The sequence below is a fragment of the Arachis stenosperma genome, chromosome 10 (genome assembly GCF_014773155.1).
Source record: "Arachis stenosperma cultivar V10309 chromosome 10, arast.V10309.gnm1.PFL2, whole genome shotgun sequence".
Lineage (NCBI taxonomy): Eukaryota > Viridiplantae > Streptophyta > Magnoliopsida > Fabales > Fabaceae > Arachis > Arachis stenosperma.
The window spans coordinates 24,744,506-24,755,210 of NC_080386.1; the positions used below are offsets into that span (position 1 = coordinate 24,744,506).

Consider the following 10,705-nt stretch of genomic DNA (forward strand, 5'->3'; position numbering starts at 1 on the left):
AGCGTTTTGACCTTTTGTTTTCGCTTTTGTGCTTTTTAGTTGTTTTCGGATAACAACTTTTTAGCTAGCGTTTTGACTTCTTGTGCTTTCGTTCTTTCGCTTGTACTTTTTAGTTGTTTTTTGTAAAGCAACTTTTTAGTAAGCGTTTTCGAAACTTCCTTCGATTTCATTCTTTCGCTTGTACTTTTTAGTTGTTTTTTGTAAAGCAACTTTTTAGTAAGCGTTTTCGAAATCTTGGTTTTTCGCCGTTTTAAGGCTTCTTTCTCTGGTCCGGGCCTTTCCTCGGACCTCGGATGCTTCGAGTACCTCCTTTGTTGGGTCCGACCTTGTTGCCGGTCGGCCCTTTAAGTTATTTTTGTAATCTCTTTTTATTTGGCTTTTTGAGCCTTTCCAGAGTTACTTTATAACTTCTCACATTAATTTGAACCTCGTCGCTTTATCTTTGCCGACCTTGTGTGGTCTCTTGGCAAATGATTTTTTGCGTTTTGTCGAGCATAAATTAATGCGCCTTGGCGGGGTACTTTCTAGGATTCGTTTCATCATGAGGAAGAAGAAAAGAAAATAGAGAAATTTGATTAGTATTAAAAGAAAAAGAATATTTACAGAGTGTTTACCCTTTGACTAGGTCGGGTATCTTACTTATCCGGGTGTCTCATTAAAAAACCCTTGTAGGGAAAAAGAGTACACCTCGGGTTAAGTTTTTCTAGCTGTAGTACCGCCTTAGATTACAGGCGTGCCAGGCTCTGGGCAGCTCATTGCCTTCTAGGTCGGATATTTTGTAGTAGCCTGTCCCTAAGACTTCTGTTACCTTGTAGGGTCCTTTCCGATTTGCAGCTAGCTTTCCTTCTCCCGACTTTTGTGTTCCGATGTCATTTCGGATTAGAATCAGGTCGTGAATGGAGAAGCTTCGCTTTATTACCTTCTGATTGTATCTGAGGGCCGTTCGTCGCTTTAGGGCTTCTTCTCGGATTCGGGCTCTTTCTCGGACCTCGGGGAGGAGGTCGAGTTCGTCCCTTTGTGCCTGTGGGTTGCCTCCTTCGTTGTAGAAGATGATTCTGGGCGACCCTTCATCTATTTCGACAGGAATCATTGCCTCCATCCCGTAAGCTAGTCAGAATGGCGATTCTCCCGTTGTAGAGTGTGGGGTTGTCCGATATGCCCATAGCACCTGGGGGAGCTCTTCGGCCCATGCCCCTTTGGCCTCTTGGAGTCTTCGTTTTAACCCGGCCAAGATGACTTTATTTGCAGCCTCTGCTTGTCCATTGGCTTGTGGGTGCTCGACTGATGTGAATTGCTGTCTGATTTTTAGTTCGGCCACTAAGTTTTGGAAACTCGTGTCCGTGAACTGTGTCCCGTTGTCTGTTGTGATGGAGTAGGGGACTCCGAACCTTGTGACAATGTTTTTGTATAGGAATTTGCAGCTTTTCTGAGCCGTAATGGTGGCTAAGGGTTCAGCTTCGATCCACTTTGTGAAGTAGTCGACCCCTACTATGAGGTATTTGACTTGCCCCGGTCCTTGTGGGAATGGGCCGAGTAGGTCGAGTCCCCATTTTGCGAAGGGCCATGGTGCGGTGATGCTGATAAGGTCTTCGGGTGGTGCCTTGTGAAAATTAGCGTGTTTTTGGCAGGGGGGGCATATTTTCACAAATTCCGTTGCGTCTCTTTGCAAGGTCGGCCAGTAGAACCCGGCTCGGACTATTTTCTTGGATAATGCCCGAGCTCTGAGATGGTTCCCACACATGCCTCCGTGGACTTCTTCAAGGACGCTCTTTGTTTCTGAGGTCGGGACGCACCTAAGGAGGGGGTTTGAGAATCCTCTTCTGTATAATATGTTGTGTATTAGTGTATAATTCTGGGCGTCTTTCGTGAGTCTTTTAGCTTCCTTTCTTTCGGTGGGAAGAGTTCCCGACTTCAGGTAATTGAGTATGGGGGTCATCCATCCTTGCTGTTGGTTGGATATATTCAGCGTTTCTTCCTCTCTTATCACAGAGGGAGATTGTAAGGTCTCCTGGAGGAGACTTCTATTGTTGCCTCCGGGTTTGGTGCTCGCGAGCTTTGAGAGGGCGTCTGCCCGGGCGTTTTGTTCCCGAGGTATGTGCTGGATCTGTATTTCTGAAAAGTGGCGCAATTGTGCCTGTGTTTGGTCTAGGTATTTTTTCATAGTGGGGTCTTTGGCCTGGTAACTTCCCTTTACTTGTGATGTGATGACCTGGGAGTCGCTGAAGATTGTGATTTTCTGGGCTCCGACCTCTTCGGCTAGCTTTAGACCTGCTAGTAGGGCTTCGTATTCGGCTTGGTTGTTTGAAGCTTGGAACTCGAATTTTAGGGATAGTTCTATCCGCGTTCCTTGGTCGCTTTCGAGTATAACCCCGGCTCCACTTCCAGTTTTGTTTGAGGACCCGTCGACATATAGGTTCCATGAGAGTGGGGCTCCAGGGGTCTCAGTGTATTCTGCGATGAAGTCGGCTAGATACTGAGACTTTATGGCAGTCCGGGTTTCATAGTGGAGGTCGAACTCGGACAGTTCCACCGCCCATTGCAGTATTCGTCCTGCCAGGTCTGTTTTTTGGAGGATGTGTCTCATGGGTTGGTTTGTCCGGACTTTGATGGTGTGGGCTTGAAAGTAGGGACGGAGCCTCCGAGCTGTGAACATTAGGGCGTAGGCGAACTTTTCTATCTTCTGATAGTTTAGTTCGGCCCCTTGTAGTGCCTTGCTTACAAAGTATACGGGGTGTTGTCCTTGGTCATTTTCTCGTATTAATGCTGAAGCGACTGCTCGATGTCCGACCGAGAGGTATAGTACGAGCTCTTCCCCTTTTACAGGTCGGGTTAGGATTGGTGGCTGCCCGAGGAACTCCTTGAATTCTTGAAAGGCTTTTTCGCACTCCGGGGTCCATGAGAAGGGTTTCCCTTTCTTTAGGAGTGAGTAGAGAGGTAGTGACTTTATCGCTGATCCTGCCAAGAATCTTGACAGGGCGGCCAGCCTTCCATTCAGTTGTTGTACTTCTTTGACACACGTCGGGCTCTTCATATTGAGTATTGCTTGGCATTTGTCCGGGTTTGCTTCGATGCCCCTTTGAGTCAGCATGAAGCCTAAGAACTTTCCGGCTTCTGCGGCGAAGGTGCACTTCGTCGGGTTAAGTCTCATGTTGTGTTTTCTGAGGGTGCCGAAGACACTGGTGAGGTCGGTCAGCAAGTTTCTGTCTTCTTGTGTCTTTACCAGCATGTCGTCGACGTACACCTCCAGTTGTAGTCCGATGTGCTCTGAGAACACTTTGTTCATTAGCCTCTGGTAGGTTGCCCCTGCGTTCTTCAGCCCGAAGGGCATTACTACGTAGCAGTAGTTTGCCCTTGGGGTTATGAACGAGGTTTTTTCTTGGTCAGGTCCATACATCGGGATTTGGTTGTATCCCGAGTATGCGTCCATGAAGGAGAGATATCTATAGCCTGAGGCTGCGTCTACTAAGGCGTCGATGTTTGGTAGCGGATATGGATCTTTGGGGCAGGCTTTGTTGAGATCCGTGTAGTCGACGCACATCCTCCATTTTCCATTGGGCTTTTTTACCAGGACCACGTTTGCGAGCCATAGGGGGTATTTTACTTCCCTAATGAACCCTGCATCTAATAGTGCTTGCACTTGTTCTTCTATTGCTTGCATGCGTTCGGGCCCGAGCTTCCTGCGTCTTTGTTGGACAGGTCGGGATCCCGGGTACACTGATAGCTTGTGGCACATCAGATCGGGGCTTATGCCTGGCATGTCGGAGGCTTTCCAGGCGAAGAGGTCGGAATTCTCTCTTAAGAGATTTATGAGTTCCTCTTTTAGGCCTGCCTCGAGATTTGCCCCTATGTTTGTTATTTTTTCAGGTTTGCTCCCAATCTGGACTTTTTCGGTTTTTCCCTCTGGTTGTGGCCAAAGATCTTCTCGGGCTTGAACTCGTCCGAGTTCTATCGTGTTGATCTCTTTCCCTTTTAGGCTTAGGCTTTCGTTGTAGCAGCGCCGTGCTAGTTTTTGGTCGCCCTTTAGGGTAGCGATTCCTTTTGTGGTAGGGAACTTCATACAGAGGTGTGGGGTCGAGACTATAGCTGCTAGTCTGTTTAAGGTTGGTCGCCCGATGAGGGCATTGTATGCTGAAGTGACGTCGACTACAATGTAGTCGATGCTTAATGTTTTAGATTGCTCGCCTCTTCCAAAGGTAGTGTGTAGCGAGATGTATCCTAAGGGATGGATCGGGACGTCCCCTAGCCCAAATAGGTCGGTGGGATAGGCTTTTAGCTCTTTTTCTTCAAGTCCGAGCTTGTCGAAGGCCGCTTTGAACAGGATATCTGCTGAGCTTCCCTGGTCAATCAGGGTTCGATGTAGGTTGGCGTTTGCTAGAATAACGGTGATCACCATTGGATCGTCGTGCCCGGGTATTATCCCTTGAGCATCTTCTCGGGTAAATGAGATGGTGGGCAACTCGGGCAGGGGACTGTCTTCTCGGACATGATAGACTTCTTTGAGGTGTCTTTTTCGCGAGGATCTGGATGTTCCTCCGCCTGCAAAACCTCCATTTATCATGTGAACGTGTCTTTCAGGGGTTCGCGGGACTTGTTCGGCCCGACCTTCATTGTTTCCTCGTCTTCTCTTCCTGGTCTCTTCTCCTTTGTCTGCTATGTATCTGTCGAGCTTTCCTTCCCTGGCTAGCTTTTCTATAACATTCTTTAGGTCGTGGCAGTCGTTGGTAGAATGACCGTAGAGCTTGTGATATTCGCAGTATTCGGACCGATCTCTCCCCGCTCTCTTGTGTTTTAGAGGTCGGGGCGGTGGAATTCTTTCGGTGTGGCATACTTCTCTGTAGACGTCTACCAGGGAGACTCGGAGGGGGGTGTAGTTGTGGTACTTCCGTGGCTTGTCCGAGCTGGGTTCTTCTTTCTTCTTCTGTTCCCGATCTCGATCTCGGAGTGGGTAGGTTGATTCCTTCCTAGAAGAGTCTCTTAGCTGGGAGGTTTCCTCCATGTTGATATATTTTTCTGCCCGCTCCTGCACCTCGTATAGGGAGGTCGGGTATCGTTTGGATAGGGATTGGCTAAACGGTCCCTCTTTTAGGCCGTTTGCTAGTCCCATGATGGCCGCTTCAGTGGGCAAGTGTTGTATGTCCAGGCAGGCTTTGTTGAATCGCGCCATGTATTCTCGGAGAGTTTCTTGGTTACCTTGTTTGATCCCGAGTAGACTAGGGGCATGTTTTGCCTTGTCCTTTTGAATGGAGAACCTTGTTAGGAATTTTTTGGTTAGGTCTTCGAAGCTAGTGATTGATCTTGGTGGCAGTTTGTCGAACCACTTCATAGCCGACTTGGTGAGAGTGGTGGGGAAGGCTTTGCATCGAATCGCGTCGGAGGCGTCGACTAGGTACATTCTGCTTCTGAAGTTGCTGAGGTGGTGACTTGGATCGGTGGTGCCGTCGTAGAGATCCATATCGGGTGGTTTGAAGTTTCGCGGTACCTTTTCCTTCATGATCTCTTTTGTGAAGGGATCATGATTGCCTTCGGGGGTGGTGTCGCGTTCTGTCCGATCTTTCAGGTTGGCCTCTATTTTCCGTAGTTTTTCTTCTAACTCTCTGCGTTTGCGAGCCTCCCTTCTCAGATCTTGTTCAGTTTTTTTTGCTTCTTTATGTCCTCTTCGAGTTGTTTCAGTCGGTTTTGTTGTGCCCGGACTGCTTCTAGAATTTCCGAGCTCTTTTCTTTTTCGGGATTTTGTGGATCTTTGTTTGGGAGTGATGTCTTTGGGCGATTCTGTTTGTTTCCTCCTGGAGTGCGTGGCGATAGAGGGCTGTCCGGTCGTTCTCCGGTGTCAACTTCCTCCTCTTGTTCTGAAGCAGCGTGGTCATTGTTGAGAGGATCGTCCGCCATGGTAAAGGGATGACTTCCAGGTCCCCGGCAACGGCGCCAATGTTCCGAGGGTTACCTGAAACGTGGAGCTCGGTCGTCTAGCAAGGACCCGAGGTGGGGGTTTCCGTGACCCGAGCTTGATGCACTGAGCGGCGGGTGGTTGTACCTGCAATGACACTCCGATGCTTAAGTTAGCATGGGTCCAAGCAGATATGTGTAGAATATAGAATGTGTGTTATACCTGGGTGCTCCAGTGTATTTATAGTAGTTGGCCGTGATCTTTCCCTGGATAAGATATTCTTATCTTTATCTTATCTTTTGGGGGTTTTATCCCTATCTTTGTGGAACCGCCTTTCCCAGGCCTTTTCGGCCTTTAGGTTTTTGGGCTTCGTTCCTTTTGATGGGCCTTCTTAGCTTATTTGTCCGAGGTCCGACCTCAGGCGTGGGCCTTGGGACGAGGTCGGACCTTCTATGAACTTACCGAGTTTGGGGAGCTCGGTCAGGGTATGAACAGATTCATAGGACATTCATAACTTCAAGGCATAGACACTAAGACACTAATGATCACAAGACACAAACATGGATAAACATAAGCATAAAATTCGAAAAACAGAAGAATAAAGAACAAGGAAATCAAAGAACGGGTCCACCTTAGTGATGGCGGCTCTTTCTTCCTCTTGAAGATCCTATGGAGTGCTTGAGCTCCTCAATGTCTCTTCCTTGTCTTTGTTGCTCCTCCCTCATGATTCTTTGGTCTTCTCTAATTTCATGGAGGATGATGGAGTGTTCTTGATGCTCCACCCTTAGTTGTCCCATGTTGGAACTCAGTTCTCCTAGGGAGGTGTTTAGTTGCTCCCAATAGTTTTGTGGAGGAAAGTGCATCCCTTGAGGTATCTCAGGGATCTCATGATGAGAGGGGTCTCTTGTGTGTTCCATCCTTTTCTTGGTGATGGGCTTGTCCTCATCAATGGGAGTGTCTCCTTCTATGTCAACTCCAACTGAATAACAGAGGTGACAAATGAGATGAGGAAAGGCTAGCCTTGCCAAGGTGGAAGACTTGTCCGCCACTTTATAGAGTTCTTGGGCTATAACCTCATGAACTTCCACTTCTTCTCCAATCATGATGCTATGAATCATGATGGCCCGGTCTATGGTAACTTCGGACCGGTTGCTAGTGGGAATGATTGAGCGTTGAATGAACTCCAACCATCCTCTAGCCATGGGCTTGAGGTCATGCCTTCTCAATTGAACCGGCTTGCCTCTTGAATCTCTCTTCCATTGTGCGCCCTCTTCACATATAACTGTGAGGACTTGGTCCAACCTTTGATCAAAGTTGACCCTTCTTGTGTAAGGATGTTCATCTCCTTGCATCATAGGCAAGTTGAACGCTACCCTCACACTTTCCGGACTAAAATCCAAGTAATTCCCCTGAACCATAGTAAGATAATTCTTTGGATTTGGGTTCACACTTTGGTCATGGTTCTTGGTGATCCATGCATTGGCATAGAACTCTTGAATCATCAAGATTCCGACTTGTTGAATGGGGTTAGTGAGAACTTCCCAACCTCTTCTTCGGATCTCATGTCGGATCTCCGGATATTCACCCTTTTTGAGTGAAAAGGGGACCTCGGGGATCACCTTCTTCAAGGCCACAACTTCATAGAAGTGGTCTTGATGCACCCTTGAGATGAATCTCTCCATCTCCCATGACTCGGAGGTGGAAGCTTTTGCCTTCCCTTTCCTCTTTCTAGAGGTTTCTCCGGCCTTGGATGCCATAAATGGTTATGGAAAACGAAAAAGCAACGCTTTTACCACACCAAACTTAAAATGTTTGCTCGTCCTCGAGCAAAAGAAGAAAGAAGAGAGTAGAAGAAGAAGAATTGAGGGAGAAAGGGATGGCTATGTATTCGGCCAAAGAGGGGGAGAAGTGGTGTTTAGGTTGTGTGTAAATGAAGGAATGAAGAAGGGTATTTATAGGAGAGAGGGGAGATGGAGTTCGGCCATTATGGGTGGGTTTGGGAGGGAAAGTGGTTTGAATTTGAATGGAAGGTTAGGTGGGGTTTTATGAAGGATGGATGTGAGTGGTGAAGAGAAAGATGGGATTTGATAGGTGAAGGGTTTTTGGGGAAGAGGTATTGAGGTGATTGGTGAATGGGGAAGAAGAGAGGGTGGTGGTGGGGTAGGTGGGGATCCTGTGGGGTCCACAGATCCTGTGGTGTCAAGGAAAAGTCATCCCTGCACCAAATGTTGCTCAAAATCACGTTTTGAGCCATTTCTGGCGTTAAACGCCGGGCTGGTGCCCATTCCTGGCGTTTAACGCCAGGTTCTTGCCCTTTTCTGGCGTTTAACGCCAGTCTGGTGCCCCTTTCTGGCGTTAAACGCCCAGAATGGTGCCAGACTGGGCGTTAAACGCCCAACTGCTAGGCTTACTGGCGTTTGAACGCCAGCAACATCTTCCTCCAGGGTGTGCTATTTTTCTTCCTGTTTTTCATTTTGTTTTTGCTTTTTTCATTGATTTTGTGACTTCTTATGATCATCAACCTACAAAAAAGATAAAATAACAAAAGGAAATAAATAATTATAAAACATTGGGTTGCCTCCCAACAAGCGCTTCTTTAATGTCATTAGCTTGACAGAGGACTCTCATGGAGCCTCACAGATACTCAGAGCCATGTTGGAACCTCCCAACACCAAACTTAGAGTTTGACTGTGGGGGTTCAACACCAAACTTAGAGTTTGGTTGTGGCCTCCCAACACCAAACTTAGAGTTTGACTGTGGGGGCTCTGTTTGTCTCTGATTTGAGAGAAGCTCTTCATGCTCCTTCTCCATGATGACAGAGGGATATCCTTGAGCCTTAAACACCAAGGATTCTTCATTCACTTGAATGATCAACTCACCTCTATCAACATCAATCACAGCCTTTGCTGTGGCTAGGAAGGGTCTGCCAAGGATGATGGATTCATCCATGCACTTCCCAGTCTCTAGGACTATGAAATCAGTAGGGATGTAATGGTCTTCAACTTTTACCAAAACATCCTCTACAAGTCCATAGGCTTGTTTTCTTGAGTTGTCTGCCATCTCTAGTGAGATTTTTGCAGCTTGCACCTCAAAGATCCCTAGCTTCTCCATTACAGAGAGGGGCATGAGGTTTACACTTGACCCTAAGTCACACAAGGCCTTCTTGAAGGTCATGGTGCCTATGGTACAAGGTATTGAAAACTTCCCAGGATCCTGTCTCTTTTGAGGCAGTCTCTGCCTAGACAAGTCATCCAGTTCTTTGGTGAGCAAAGGGGGTTCATCTTCCCAAGTCTCATTTCCAAATAACTTGTCATTTAGCTTCATGATTGCTCCAAGGTACTTAGCAACTTGCTCTTCAGTGACATACTCATCCTCTTCAGAGGAAGAGTATTCATCAGAGCTCATGAATGGCAGAAGTAAGTCTAATGGAATCTCTATGGTCTCATTTTGAGCCTCAGATTCCCATGGTTCCTCATTGGGGAACTCAGAAGAGGTTGGTGCACGCCTATTGAAGTCTTCCTCAGTGGCGTCCACCTCCTCTCTTTCCTCTCCATATTCGGCCATGTTTATGGCTTTGCACTCTCCTTTTGGATTTTCTTCTGTGTTGCTTGGGAGAGTACTAGGAGGGAGTTCAGTAACTTTCTTGCTCAGCTGACCCACTTGTCCTTCCAAATTTCTGATGGAGGACCTTGTTTCAGTCATGAAACTTTGAGTGGTTTTGATTAGATCAGAGATCATGGTTGCTAAGTCAGAGGTATTCTGCTTAGAACTCTCTATCTTTTGCTGAGAAGATGATGGAAAAGGCTTGCCATTGCTAAACCTGTTTCTTCCACCATTATTGTTGTTGAAACCTTGTTGAGGTCTCTCTTGATTCTTCCATGAGAAATTTGGGTGATTTCTCCATGGAGAATTATAGGTGTTTCCATAGGGTTCTCCTAGGTAATTCACCTCTTCCATTGAAGGGTTCTCAGGATCATAAGCTTCTTCCTCAGATGAAGCATCCTTAGTACTGCTTGGTGCATTTTGCATTCCAGACAGACTTTGAGAAATCAAATTGACTTGTTGAGTCAATATCTTGTTCTGAGCCAGTATGGCATTCAGAGTATCAATCTCAAGAACTCCTTTCTTCTGATTTGTCCCATTGTTCACAGGATTCCTTTCAGAAGTGTACATGAATTGGTTATTTGCAACCATTTCAATCAGTTCCTGAGCTTCTGTAGGCGTCTTCTTCAGATGAAGAGATCCTCCAGCAGAGCTATCCAGAGACATCTTGGATAGTTCAGAGAGACCATCATAGAAAATACCTATGATGCTCCATTCAGAAAGCATGTCTGAGGGACATTTTCTGATTAATTGTTTGTATCTTTCCCAAGCTTCATAGAGGGATTCTCCATCCTTCTGTCTGAAGGTTTGGACTTCCACTCTAAGCTTACTCCATTTTGAGGTGGAAAGAACTTTGCCAAGAAGGCATTGACTAGCTTTTCCCAAGAGTCCAGGCTATCTTTAGGTTGTGAGTCCAACCATATTCTAGCTCTGTCTCTTACAGCAAAAGGGAATAGCATCAGTCTGTAGACCTCAGGGTCAACCCCATTAGTCTTGACTGTGTCACAGATTTGCAAGAACTCAGCTAAAAACTGATGAGGATCTTCCATTGGAAGTCCATGGAACTTGCAATTATGTTGCATTAGAGAAACTAATTGAGGCTTAAGCTCAAAGTTGTTTGCTCCAATGGCAGGGATAGAGATGCTTCTCCCATAGAAGTCGGGAGTAGGTGCAGTGAAGTCACCCAGCACCTTCCTTGCATTGTTGGCATTGTTGTTG

The 10,705-nt window shown here is 46.8% G+C and overlaps 1 non-coding gene across 1 annotated transcript; it reads left to right on the forward strand.

Moving 5' to 3' along the window:
- The first annotated feature begins 10,207 nt into the window (after window positions 1–10,207).
- LOC130958449 (small nucleolar RNA R71) lies at window positions 10,208–10,315 on the forward strand. The gene has a single exon (XR_009077569.1). It is a non-coding gene; the product is annotated as a small nucleolar RNA R71 (small nucleolar RNA).
- The last annotated feature ends 390 nt before the right edge of the window (window positions 10,316–10,705 follow it).